Raw genomic sequence first — 13,357 nt, 5'->3', positions numbered from 1 at the left:
GCATTTCCTGTTGCCCCCGTTCCACTGTAGTCGGCTATACTATCCCTTCCTCTCACTGTACATAGGTTTGCATTTTTGGGATGTTGTTAATTTGTTGATGTTTGGTTCCAGTCTCATCCTTGCCTGACTGCTCGGCTTTAAGGGAAAGCCTCATCATGTGTCAAGGTGGTATTGCTCACCCTACTCACTGCTTATTGGTTAACCTCAGTCACCTGACCATGGCCCAAGGAATATTCTCTTGGTCCTTGTCTTTCTGCAAGCTTGTCACAGCGTTGTTTTGAAAACATTTAGGTCAGCATGTTTCCATCTTGAAATTCAGTACCTGACTGAGGGAGTGTATAGAAACAGATGTATATATACATACACGCATGCTGTACAAATGTACAAATATATCCTCCTGAGATGCTGCAGGAAATCAAGTTTAAGGATTGAAATTTATCTGACAAACTACATGTGTCTTGGATGACAGAAAGATATTACAGTGAAAACAGTTTCAAAAGTATTTCTTTTCTTTTTATTTATTGTCCCTTGTTGTGTAGGTTTCAGCACAGTGGAGTAGAGTATATGAGTCTTGAGATTAAGACCAGAGACTTGTGTCCCCTACAGGGTACAAAAATGAATAGACAGGTTTTAGGAGCACATAGGTGCTTAGTGCTTCAGTTCATACATAAATAAAGACTGCATCTTATGCAGCATTCGCAATGTTGGCCTCATTCTTGCATGACTGCATTGATTTTCATGGGATTTATTGTGTTTGCTTTGTTTTGTATGAACTGTAGCAAGGGGGACCCTGTCCTGCTGTTACTATTTTCTGCTTTTGGAGTGCTCTGCTCACATTCTGAATAGTCTCTCAGCTGCTTATTTGCATTGCTGAGTTGTAGTAACGCTGTAGGTTTTTTCATGCTTGGATTCTGAACCTAATGATGTAGTAGATCAAGGAGAATCCGCCTGAAGCTTAAGGCAGTCATGCAGCATATGTCTCTACATACAGGCATATTGCATAGTTTATTTTTACCCCTGAAAAAGTAAAAAAAAAAAAAAAAAAGAATAAAATAAAAAAATGCTTAAGGCATATGAGTTTAGGCTGATGTGCAGTTTAGATTCATGTGCAATCCGGCCGGTTTGAAAGTCAATCTGGCTGCATGTGTTAATGGTGAAGGATCATGTTTTTTTCTTTTAAGTACAGCTACAATACACAAGTCGATACTTTTACTCCATTATTAGAATATGAATGACAAATGTTTGAATTAGGATCAAATGTTGTATATTTTGAATTTTTTATGTATTTCCATTGCTAATAGAATGGACTGGCCCTTTGATTTTTTTCCCTCCTTTTAATCACAGCTACAAAACACAAGTGAATATTCATTATTACAATAAAAATGACAAATGTTTGAATTATTATCAAAAATAAATAATGTTATATATTTTGAATGACTCTATGTATTGCCATTGCTAATAGAATGGACTGGTCCTTTGATTTTTATTTGTGGATGTTATTAAAAATTATACAATGTTTTGCCACACAAGTGTTAAAAAGTTCCTCCAGGTCTACTTGTCCTGAAGGAAATGCCAGTGTTCTGAAATCTGAATAAGGGAGCTGTCTGTCAGCGGCCAATGGGCTTTTTGTGGGGGGGGGGGGCACGGGCTTGCTCTTAAAACAGTTTTACGTTCATTTGCAGTAACGTATCCTGCCTTCCCCTTGTATGGAAAAGCCAGCTCTCGAGACCTTCTGCAAAAACGAGCCACGATGAGTCTTTCTGCAGTGCTCGAACTGTGCTCCATCAAAAGGGGGTGGAGCTTTTATTAATCGGAACAGCGATGGTGTCATTCCTCAGAACCAGTGTTTGTACCACTAACCATGTCACTCATTTTAACAACAATAAATAAATGCGTGGAAATACTCGGTGTGTATTGTATCCGACCCCGGATCGAATCCGGAGCCTTGCCAGAGCTGCCTGTGGCTGGTAGCTTCAGTGGGCGATGTGGTACAGGTGATTGGGTACGGGGGGGTTCAGGCGTGTAGGAGTCCACGTTCATTGCTATGTAGAGACCTCCACTGATTGGTCAGGCCGTCTAAATTTGTTTTTTTTTTTTTTTTTTTTTTAAATGAAAAAAGGAAATTTAATACGTGTGCATGTACAATTATGAATGTCGTGTAATCAAACTGGTTCATCAGTCCATTAAATAAGTGGCCTATGACCACTGAGGGCACCCCTCAGCATGACTGCAAACCTATTTCCAGTGCTCTGCTTAGACAGGGCTTTGAAGAGTGCATGGAGCGCCTTCTTCCTGGTATTCTGTCTTGTAGAGTGACAGGAGTGTCTCCATGGAGATATGGAGCTTTACTGTTCCATTCTTTGATTTGGCCCAAATCCTGAAACTGGGAAGTAATTTTCAGAAGATAACACAAGAGCGTGAGATGATGGCTGGAGAAGTAAAACATTCATTTATTTGTTTGTGTAACTGATTGAGTACGAGCAGGTGGCTCACAGTGTCTGTACTGTATAGTCTGTCCAGCTTCCAGGTGGTTTGAACTGGTTGTGTTCCACCTCAGCCGTGGAATAAAAAAGGCTTGTTTCTCTGTGGAGATAACCAAATCCAAAGACTACACCCATTAATCACCCTTGACCCCTAAAATAATAAATCAAGTTAAGGCTGAAAAAATAAAAAGTATAAAATTCAGCTGAGAAAATGTTGAAATGCATGTCTCGGTGTGAGTTTTCCTTTTTTTTTTTGGAAAGAGAAGAAAAGCTTAGTCAAAAAGAGTAAAAACAAATGTGTGCAAAATTAGGCCTGAGACATAAAGGACATATCCATTTCAAACATGGATAGTGTTAAATTTCTCCATAGAGGAGTCCTGTCTAACACTGGGGGAAATTGTGGGAATAGCCTAATTTTCATGTTCTCTAAAAATTATATTCTGGTGCAGAAGAGGGGAGTGGGGAGGTGGGGGCTAGTATATATATATATACAGACACAGACATGTACATATGTACAATATGTATATATGCATGCCTGTACGTATATAGATACTTATAAATATATACAATATGTATATATGCATGCCTGTACGTATATAGATACTTATAAATATATACAATATGTATATATGCATGTCTGTATGTATATAGATACTTATAAATATATGTGTATACAAACGTTATCACGTTATATTTTTTATATAAGTTTGAGTCAAAAATAATTTTGGATCCACAAAATGTTACACCTGGACTGAGTTACGGCTAATACCTGTATTTAATCAATTGAACCTGTAAAAGAGCTTTGGCAGCCAAACTTGAAAGAAAACCTAATATTTCTGTTGAAGTTTCTGGAACAGAGCAGGGGTTATTACCTGTGCTCTGTGCACTCTGTGAACGCGCAGCTCGATGTGTTTGAGAAAATTTGATTTGGTAACGATATTTTTTGTTGGGTGGGGTGGGGGGGCGGGGGGTGATCGTGTATCATGCGGGAATATTATTTTAGCAAGTTCCAATCTTTCTTTCTGGTAGCGGAGGATTGGGTGATATCGGGTATAATAAACAGAAACTAATCCAATATTCTCAAAGGTCCCTGCTGCCTGGAACTTTACACTTTCTGACTGTGTTTCTGCTAAATGGGGTTTATGGAAAATGTGATATTGCTGTGGCCAGCGGTCATGGATATAAACAGGCTAAATTGATTATATTTGACGTGGGTTGTGTGTTTGAAGAGGTAATTGAATGAGTAGCTTAGAAACAGAGCGGGATTATTGAATTGAAGGTCGTACCCAGTAGAGAGGTAGTCACAGCCCAGCAGATCTCCATTAATTGGCACCGCACCAGGATGTTTTTTTTTTTTTTCTTTGCGCTGAGAGCAAGTGGAAAAGAACATGGGTGGGATTCTATCAAGTGCACTTGGTTTCGTTAAGGGCACATGCAATTCACGGCTATCAATCCGGAACAAACCATCCCAAATTAATCTGGTGCCATATCACAATAGAGTCAGTTTTCCTGGTTGTGCATAGGAACTCTGGTTGAAGTCAGATGTTCGAGCCTGCAACAAAGTTCTGGCTCCTGGAAATCTTTCACCAAGCAGTTGCCGTAAACTCACCTGCCTTTTCGTGCTCGGAGTGTCTGTTTGGGTCGCACATTTCTCGCTCGCTAAACACAGCTCAATGTTTACATCACTAGCACAGCAATAGATCTCACACCATTTGGAAAATAGATTTCTGCTACTTCGTGGTGGCATTCAGCCATCCTGGAGATTGGACAAAAAGAAAACAAACAAGTTCACTAATTAATCCATAAATAATTAAAATGATAAAACATAAAATAAACAAAGCATTATTCTGGAAAGCTGTATTTCCACCAAAATATTTCATAAAAAGTTCAAATAGATCTATAGATTAAAATAAAATAGATCACAATCTGTTCATATCATAGGCTTATGTTAAATATATTTAATCTTTTTTGGCAAGAACAATAGACTACGTACATGTTCTCACGATTACGCTACTGACAGAAATGCGCATTAACAGTGGTTTCATAGCAGTTAAGCCATATGAGGTGACTGACAGATTGAAAAATTGGCTTGATTGAACATGAATATTGATTTGGCCCTAAAAAGTGGCTAAAAGTGTGTGATTGAATCTTGGGGAATGTGTCTGCGTTTTCATACTTTAGAACAGGCTGATATACAGATACATCCAGAGAAATTAGCCTCCGCTCACTAAGTGAGAGAACACTCCTACGTGCCTGAACAATTTGTCAGATGAAGTGAGAAGATGTTCTAGTGGCGTATGAAGTCTGATATGTGAGTAACACTATTGATGGGCTGAAAGTTTGCCTGGAAATACCCACAGGAATTCCAAAATTATTTTGCCGCATTTAGAATTTCAGGAAAATATTTTATCAGTCTCCCTCTGTCAGATCAGAACTAGTTCAGAGCTCTGAGCCTGTCAGTCTGAACCGAACAGGATGAAAAGGGAAGTGTTTGAGGGAAACACACACACACACTCACACACACACACTCACACACAGGGGCATTATGAACTCTTCTTGCAGAGACTGGCTGGATTAATGTCGCCTCTCATTGTCCCTTCGAGCACATCCTTGTCTTCCGTGTTGCAGGGATGCAGATTACATCTTTATTTACATCAGAAAGAGAGAGAAAAAGGAGGGGAACGACACCATCTCGCCCGGGTCACGGTTGTAGGCGTGGTCTGTGCCGCGTCGCGTCCGGCAGCCGTTGTGTGACGTCCGGCTGGTCTGGTGGCTCGCTGCTCTCGGCAGTCTCTCCAGGTCCAGGGGCGAGACGGTTGCCTTGGCAGCGCTGACCGGTTCCTGAGCCTTTACACAAGAGCCAGTCGGGTCTGGGTGCTCCAGCGGGAGAGGGGTGTGCAGAGGCCCTGTCGCCCAGGGGAAAATTAGGATTTGTGTTGCCGCGAAGGTGTGAGGTTCTCGGAAAGGGAAGCGGTTTATTGGATTAATCAGGATATAAAGAGAGAAAAATTGCAAGTGTAAGATTGCAAGTAAAGTGCCAGCCCCCCCGAGCCCCTTAACCTTATAATTTGCTTTGCTTTGACAACAGTTTCAGAGATGTCTGCATCTTTAACCTCAAAAGTCTATAGAAATTAGCATTTTAAACCTACCCCCCCCACCCTGCTGTTTGTGTGGACACTCCTGTGCTGCTGATGCAGGGTGACACTCTTCCAGCAGCCCTGTATTCTTACTCTTTAGCTGCTGTTCTCATACTGGAAAACACTCGTTGCTTTATTCTTCCTTCTCTAGGAAAATATGCACCTTTTTTGTCCTCCCGAGATCATCATTTTGTTTATTTTTCAGAAACTGCGAGTCAATTTAAAGAAGGTTTCCCTTCATCTTGAACCTTGGGCTGAGGACAATTTTGACACATTAGTCAGGTTATCTCATCTATGAGCTATTACATCATCCCGTCCCAGGCATAAAGCACATTTCTCTTTCATATGTTAATTTCTGTTCCGTCTCAGATTTTGGACACTAATTGGTTGTGAGAGGCTGCCGCGTGTGCGAGGTTAATGTGGAACAAGCGCCGTCTGCATCCTCTGTGTCTGTCTACCTCAGGTGCACAGTGAGGTGAGCGTGTTCTGCCGAAGGCTGGACTCTTATCCCACGTCTGCTCACGCTCACTGCTGTCGCGTGCTAGTGCGAGTGTATGCGTATGGTATCGGTGCGAGTGTGTGTGACTGAGCGTGTAAGTGTGCGAGTGTGTTAGTGTGAGCTTGTGCGTATGTGTGTGTGTGTTAGTGTCTGAGTGCAGACATTGCGGGGGGAGGGTTAGGCAGACGTGGGCGGGGTTACTGAACCGCAGGGCGGAGCGAGGGCCACCGTCTCTCGGGCTGTGTGTGTCAGATTTCCTCTGTCTCTTTCAGCACAACGCTCATATGGGTCCGGAGGCTCGGGGACACAGCGGGACAGTGCGTTCAGTCTTCTGCCGTAGTCCGGGGGTGGGTGGGGCTACAGAGGCTGCCGCGAGAATCATGGGAGATCAGCTTTCCCCTCGGCTTGTACCGAATGGTGTGTTCGCATGGCTGGAAAAAAAGCAAAGCACTTGTAGAATAAAGGTTGCAGTTATTGGCATTCCAATTCACAGGGTTAATTTGTAGGGATATTCAGACCACGGAACACACTGGTAGGCTCTCCTGCCTCCCTATTGGCTAGTGTGTCTCTCCAGAACTTTCAAAGCATGGGGACATCACACAAATATACGCCACTTTGTCTGTTTTCCAGCACACCAATCAAAGTACTGTAGGTTCTGCCTTCAATGTGACAGGAGTTTCAAACTGTAGGGTAGAACTCTCAATAGAAAACCTTCAGCATAAAGCAAAGCTTACAAAAAGTAATACATAAAAAATGAAATCTGAATAAACCGTAGCTTTGGGATGTTGAGATTAGGCTCAAATAACTTTTTGTTAAAATTGCTTGAAATCGATGATATTTCACACTGGATAAGCTTTGATCTGCTTTTCTTAAGAAGTATGAAAAAATATTACCAAGGTTAGCATGCCGTGTGTTAATCTTTGATTCAATGTGTGTGTTCCTCTCTTTTCTGTAGTAATTAAGTCAGCATGGCTATTGATGGCTATCGCTACCACAGACTCATGCACACAAAGGGCCGGGCTCAGTGTTCAACAAAAAAAATAAAAAATTGCGACTCATATTGGACACACATTCAGCCTTTCTGGCAGCTTCATTGATGGCTCTATCTCATGGAATGCTGACAAAATATTTTTAAAATAGAATGTTTTCCCAGTCGTTTTGGGAGAACTGGCAGTCCCAATAACCTTGCAGACTGCTAGCCCTGCCTCTCATCCTGCTTGTAACTAGGCAACCACTAGGGAGGCTGAGGAGGTTGTTTGACACAGGCAGGACCTGCTCCGCGTGAGGAAAAAAAGATCAGCCTCAGCCTGGGGTGAGCTGTTTGGTGGCGAAGCAGTAGCAGAAGCCCCAGGAGATCAAGGCTGGGGCTGAGAATGCGACGCACGGTCAGTCATGCAGGTTTCCAGACCCTGTCCCAGGGCCAGCCTGTGTACACTGCTTTTTTTGTTCCAGCCACAATCGCAAGCACATTGTGTAACAAGCTTAATTGTTCTTAATTAGACTTCATTCTAATGTCTATTGAGGGATAATTTACCGCTATTGTGTCAGAAATGGCTAAGCAGGTCATGAATAAATGTCCCATATTAACATCCCAGGACTTTTAGTCTGTCAGGTTAACTAACGCTTTCATCGAATGTGCTGCTATATGGCAAATGAAATATAATTTCCTTTAGTAATCAGTGGGTCCTGATGACATCTGGTCACTGAAACTAAACTGTTTGTGGAACATGACAACTTCATAGATTCAGCAAAGTGAATGGCACTGGTCCAAGTCTGCACTGTGTTGAGTTTTGAGTTCATGAAGGAAGAAAAGTCAAAGAGCTTTAGCACATGTTTTCAACAACCTTAATTGGTCGGGAGAAAAAACGGCAAACGGAGGGGGGCTGCATGTGTCTGAGGAACTCCTGGTAATGGCATTTACAAATGCTTTACCCAAAGTGGAGGTAATGTTCAGTCATTAATAATAAAATAAAGCCTCCAAGAAGAGTAATGTGTGAAAATCCCAGAGACTGGAGTGTACCGTTCAAAGACAAAGAAAAATAAAAAGCTGCCGTTAAGAGGTGCACAGAAGGTATTTGTTTGCACGTAATTGCATTACCCCACTGTACAGGGAATTAGCAGAGATAATGAACTGCTTTCGCCTGTAGCAGTTTCTTTTTATTGCTCCCACGATCTCCCGTGGATTCAGCCCGAGATCTGAAGCTACAGCACGAATGGATTATGAACCTCCCGCTTCTTTAAAGGGTCACTGTTTCTTAATGGAAAACCCTATTTGGCTTCTCATGGGAGTTTAACGTAGATCTCCGTAGCAAAACTCGAGGGGGGGGGGGGGGGGGGTTCGTTTGGAAAAAGTATTATTTGTGAAATAAAATGGCTAAATAAAAATACATTATCTGGTGTTTTGATGGAGGTTTGAGTACCAAAAATGATATCACGTCACATTGTGGGAGGTAAACCCAAGAAAGGTAACGAATAGGACTTTATTCGAAGGCTGAGGTATAAATGTGTCTTAAAGTCTGGGGCTGCTGCAGACAATAGCTATGGAATAAGTGCACCTCTTCTCCACAGTTAATTACCTTCAGACCAATTACTCAGGACCATCCTTGGGGCAGTAGAGTGTAATTTTCTGCATGAAATTAGACTTCTTCACGCCAGGGTTTCTGAGATGATTGAAGGATGGCAGGCGGGGTTTAACAGCGCATATGTGGATTTTATTTTGGGGGACCTATAGGGCCCTTTTACACAGCTATGCCCTGCCAGGTTAGATCACCTGTCCACTGCTCCTTGACCCAGGTGAAGTTCTGGGTTGATTGAGTTATTATGGGACCAGTACTGGGACAAAACCCTGCAAGAGCAGTCCACATGCAGGGTTAATTTACAATGTGCACAAAAAGAGTTCTCTCTTTTATTTCCATTTACTGAGCAGCATGTTGCCTCATCTTAAACCTGTGATGTTTCATTGTGCAGCATTACGGATCTCATCACATTTGTCTTTCCCCCTACCAACCAGTCCTTTGTCCTCTTTGAATTGCTGGAATTGCCTAAAAAGCCAAATGAAATCAAATGAACACAACCTTAATACATTTTATGACGCAAACCAAAAACAGGTTTATGAGGAGGTGCAGGCTTTTGAAGCCCATGCCCAGACAGCCCTCTGCGTCTCCAGTGGGCCATGCAACCAGGCTCTGCTCTGTGTAACACAGTAAAAAAAAGCCCCTGTGCCATGCTAGTGATTTAGCCAGATGTCCAATGCCCTTTTCCCTTTCCCTGCCACTATACTGCCATCGGAATGGAGAACAGGAAGCATATGTATGACTATAGAACAGCGGAATATATAAAACTGGGACAAGGTGCTCCCTCCCTACCCTTGGTCCACACCATGAACTCTATTCAGCCCTTTATCTTTAGTCAGCCTGAGAGCATTCTCGCCATCTCGCACAGATGAGCTTCTCAAAGAACCAGAAGTTACACACCATTTTTTTTCTTCGTCTCATTTTACTTTGAAACTTCATCTAATGTTGGCAGTCTGAAGTGTTTGTGCTGATGTCTTCTGTCTTGTATAAAGCTGAATTTATGCACATTATTAGAGTATGTCAATTCCTGTGGTTGAACAATGACAAATATGGCCATACTGTAATACTAATGTAATTATTTTTGTTACTATCATCATGATTTATTTGCCTAGCATAATTCCTTATATGGAACAACTTGCATTACTTTTTGATATTCTTCATTCCTAAGTCTGATTATTTGCAGAAGCAGTTAGGGTCTAATCGCAGTGAACCACCTGGAGTTGAACATGCAGCATTTCATTTCCCAGGTTCCATTACAGTTCCCCAATCTCCACACTACCACAGCAGAATATTGTGGAATAATCACATTTCGTATGTGTGTGTGTGTGTGTGCGCATGTGTGAGAGAATGAGCGAGACAGATAGATGGTGTGTGCGTGCATTCTGCATGCATGTGTGTTCATAAGGACACGTGCAGGTGTTTGTTTAGCATATTAATGAGATTATTTTGGTTAGTTTAATTGGCATGGCATATGCAGTCACTGTGATCTGTTATTGAAGAGGAGCGGTGTATGTAAGACCAGGCAGGTGTGCATGTCTGTGTTTACGTGTATATGTGTGTACGTGCGTGTGTGCCACATTTAATTCCAATTTCCTGACTGCATGTATTCAGCGGCCCTTATGTGTTGGTACATATGTGTCAGACATAGGGGCTTGGCATGTGACACACAGTATAAGCTTGCCTTTCTCTCTTCTACGTATCCTAGGAGATTCAGTCCGTTAAACGTTCTTGCAGGAAACATTGAACTTCCCATTTATACTGATGCAATAACCAGAGCCAGAGAGATTGAGTGTGTTATAGAGAACGGGATGGACACAGAGCATTGCTTGCTCCCTCCAGGGTTTATGGAACAATGTCTTAAATTATCGTTGGGCTTCTAGAGTAGCGCGGCTCTCTCTTAAACGGGAGCAGTGTGCGCTGGGACTCGAAGAGTGATGACTATTTTCCATGCTCTCCGAAGCCATTTATTGTGTGTGGTGGGCATGTGTCTGGCAGAGCCATTGCCATTGATTGCATTGAAGGTGCCTGAAGATAAAAGGCTGCACAGAGACCAGCGTGGGCGGAGGGTCAATGCAAAACTCCTGTGGGGAACGCTGAGGAAAATGGAAAAAGTTACACGACACCGCATACGCTTATGGGCGGGAGGTTATGGCTCACGCAGGCCCGATATCTTTTTTTCATGCGATGGTAGCCGAACGTGAAGTGTACATTGACAAGCAGCACGTTGTATTACACCTCATTTGTAATGCGTAAAGGGCCAGGTCTGATAAATTCCAGCGAGTGCTACGTGTTTGCATCTGTTTTTAGGCATGAAAGGATGGAATTTGAATGGGATGTTCCAGCAGCATAAAGCCTATAAAATGTAGCCTAAAGCCTGAAATGCAGGGATGTTACAGTGCATTAGGTCAGCCAAGTGTGTAGTTATGGACTGTAATCAGTTTCATTCCATTATCACTGTGTTAGAAGATTAGATATGCACACACATGCAGTACTGTACATCAGAAAGTGTCGTGTGCAGAAGAGCAGCAATATTCAGTTGAAATCTAGTCCAATCAATCTCTGTGTTTCCAATATGCTCTCTTCCCCCTGGGAATTGCAGTGACACAAGTTATTGAGCATCGTAACAGGAAATGACCTACTTCTCTACTGGCTTGCCGAGGCTGTAACACATAGACACCAGGTCAGAGGCAGCAGAAATACACTATCTAACCATGTGGAAAATTACCAGAATTGGGAATCCTGGGTAATGCAGTTTAGATTCCTCACCACTGTCAGACCAATGCCTCAACTTGGCATTCACGTTGGGACTTATTTGGCAGATGTTAGCCATTTCCTCAGCAGCAGTATTTTTCCGGTAGAACAATTAGCTTTATTGGCCGGCAAATCAAATTTGTCTGTAGAAAGTCTGTTGTGCCTAGTGATACAAGGATATCTGAATATCTGTACTTCAGGTGGGCCACAGTTAGGGGTAATAATTGTGGAACTGGACTGTGGAACTGCAGGTTTAAATATCAGATTCAGCAGGACGTTGTTGTGAGTAAGCAGTTGAACCTGTTAGTTTCAGGTTTGAATCCTGAGTTGCTGCTTTACTCCTGAGCGAGTCAACTGTTTTGCACCTGTAAAAACAGCCATATAAACAGCTAATATGAAAAAAATAACAAGCTGTTATTTGCACTCTGAAGCAAATGGATTTAAAGCAGAGGTCCAGGTGAGTCACTACTGTTGTACCCTTGAGCAAGGTATTCAATTTTAGCTGCTTTAGTAAAGGTCAATATGTACAAATCAATAATTCTTTACAAAATACGTAAGCGGTATATAATTCTGCCTGTAGGAAATAAGTAATGTAATTTCTCAGGAGCGAGCTGTCCGCTTTGTGCTTCAGCAGAAGCATCGTACACGCAATCACGCTCTGCATCCGGGGACACACTGTCCCTGCTCATGATGTGTTGACCTGTGTCATTCCCGAAATGCCTGTGGGCACGTACGGCTGAATCGCTGTGTGCGTGGCTAAATGTGCCCGCCCCTAAACGGGCCCAGAGGAATGATTTATTTAAAATAAAATAAAAACATCCCTGCGATTAAATCCTCCATCTCCTCTCTGCACACAGCTCAGACAGAGACCCTCTCTCCACACCGGGCACTTCAGCTCTCTGTGAAATAATCACCGCCACATCAACAAGGCAGAGAGACGTAACCCCCCCCCCCCTTCCCCCTACCCCCTACCCCCTCCCCACAGGAGTGATGATGCTTCCTGCTGGATCTCCCCTTGTATGGCGAGGAAAAAAGCACACTGAGAATGCTGTCAGCCACGGCATTATATCTGTACTTACCTCTGGGGATTTAGAGAGCGTTATAAAATGAATAGCTATTCTGGTCCAGGATGGTGATTGGTCAACACCAGCCTTCCTCCCTGTGCTGATGCTCATGACAGAGCAGGGCTAAATAGAATGTTCATACATCATTTAATATCATTGTGTTCCGCTAACATAAACATCCCAGATAATGAAACGTTGTAAGCAGTCAGCCTTCATAAAAAATAATTAGACTTTTAACATCTCATTAAACTCCCTCAGCTCGGCGTCTGGATCTTCAGTGGGCCGTCCGGTGTTTTGCTTATTGGTGCGTGGAGAGGAAAACAACCACAAAAAAAAGAAAAATACTTGGAAGGGTGAAATGAATCATTCTGACTGAACGCTTGCTAAGATCGAAATGAAACCCTTGTTGCCTCGTGACTGAATATCTTAACTTGCGGAGGGATACCCCTTATTGTAGCGTTCCAAACCTCTGTCCTGGGGACCTCCTGTGTATGCTGGTTTTCGTTCCAACCACAGTTGCACTGCCAGACTGTTTTACAAGCTGTTAATTTTTTTTTTAGTTAGGTGTATTTCATGTTTAGAGGGATTATTTACACTCCTCAGCCACATTATGTCAGAAACCGCTATGCATGTCGAGAAGAATAAAAATCCCATATTCACATTGTGCTTATTGTGCCATATTACAAACGATTACATAAAAAATTTAATTTTTTAAATGATCAAATTAAAAATCGATATACTTCACTGATATAGCAATCCAAGCCTAATCTTTAACAGTGCACAACTTTGTGCAGTGTTACGTATGTTCCCATGCTACGTTTTATTATTTGTGATGAACAAATGTTAGTAA

The 13,357-nt window shown here is 42.4% G+C and overlaps 1 protein-coding gene across 6 annotated transcripts in view; it reads left to right on the top strand.

The window, feature by feature from the left end:
• LOC135233958 (ephrin type-B receptor 2-like) overlaps positions 1 to 13,357 on the top strand; it is a 130,703-nt gene that overhangs the window by 16,245 nt on the left and 101,101 nt on the right. For 4 of the 6 annotated variants that reach the window (XR_010323998.1, XR_010323996.1, XR_010323997.1 and 1 more), the window contains exon 3: positions 1,683 to 1,903. The exons of the other annotated variants lie outside the window; for them this stretch is intronic. The gene's annotated coding sequence lies outside the window, so the exon portion shown is untranslated. Of the gene's footprint in view, positions 1 to 1,682; positions 1,904 to 13,357 lie in introns of those variants that run through there. 6 annotated transcript variants of the gene reach the window in all.

This window comes from Anguilla rostrata, chromosome 11, assembly GCF_018555375.3.
Source record: "Anguilla rostrata isolate EN2019 chromosome 11, ASM1855537v3, whole genome shotgun sequence".
Taxonomy (NCBI): domain Eukaryota; kingdom Metazoa; phylum Chordata; class Actinopteri; order Anguilliformes; family Anguillidae; genus Anguilla; species Anguilla rostrata.
This window is presented reverse-complemented; position numbering and strand designations above follow the sequence as displayed.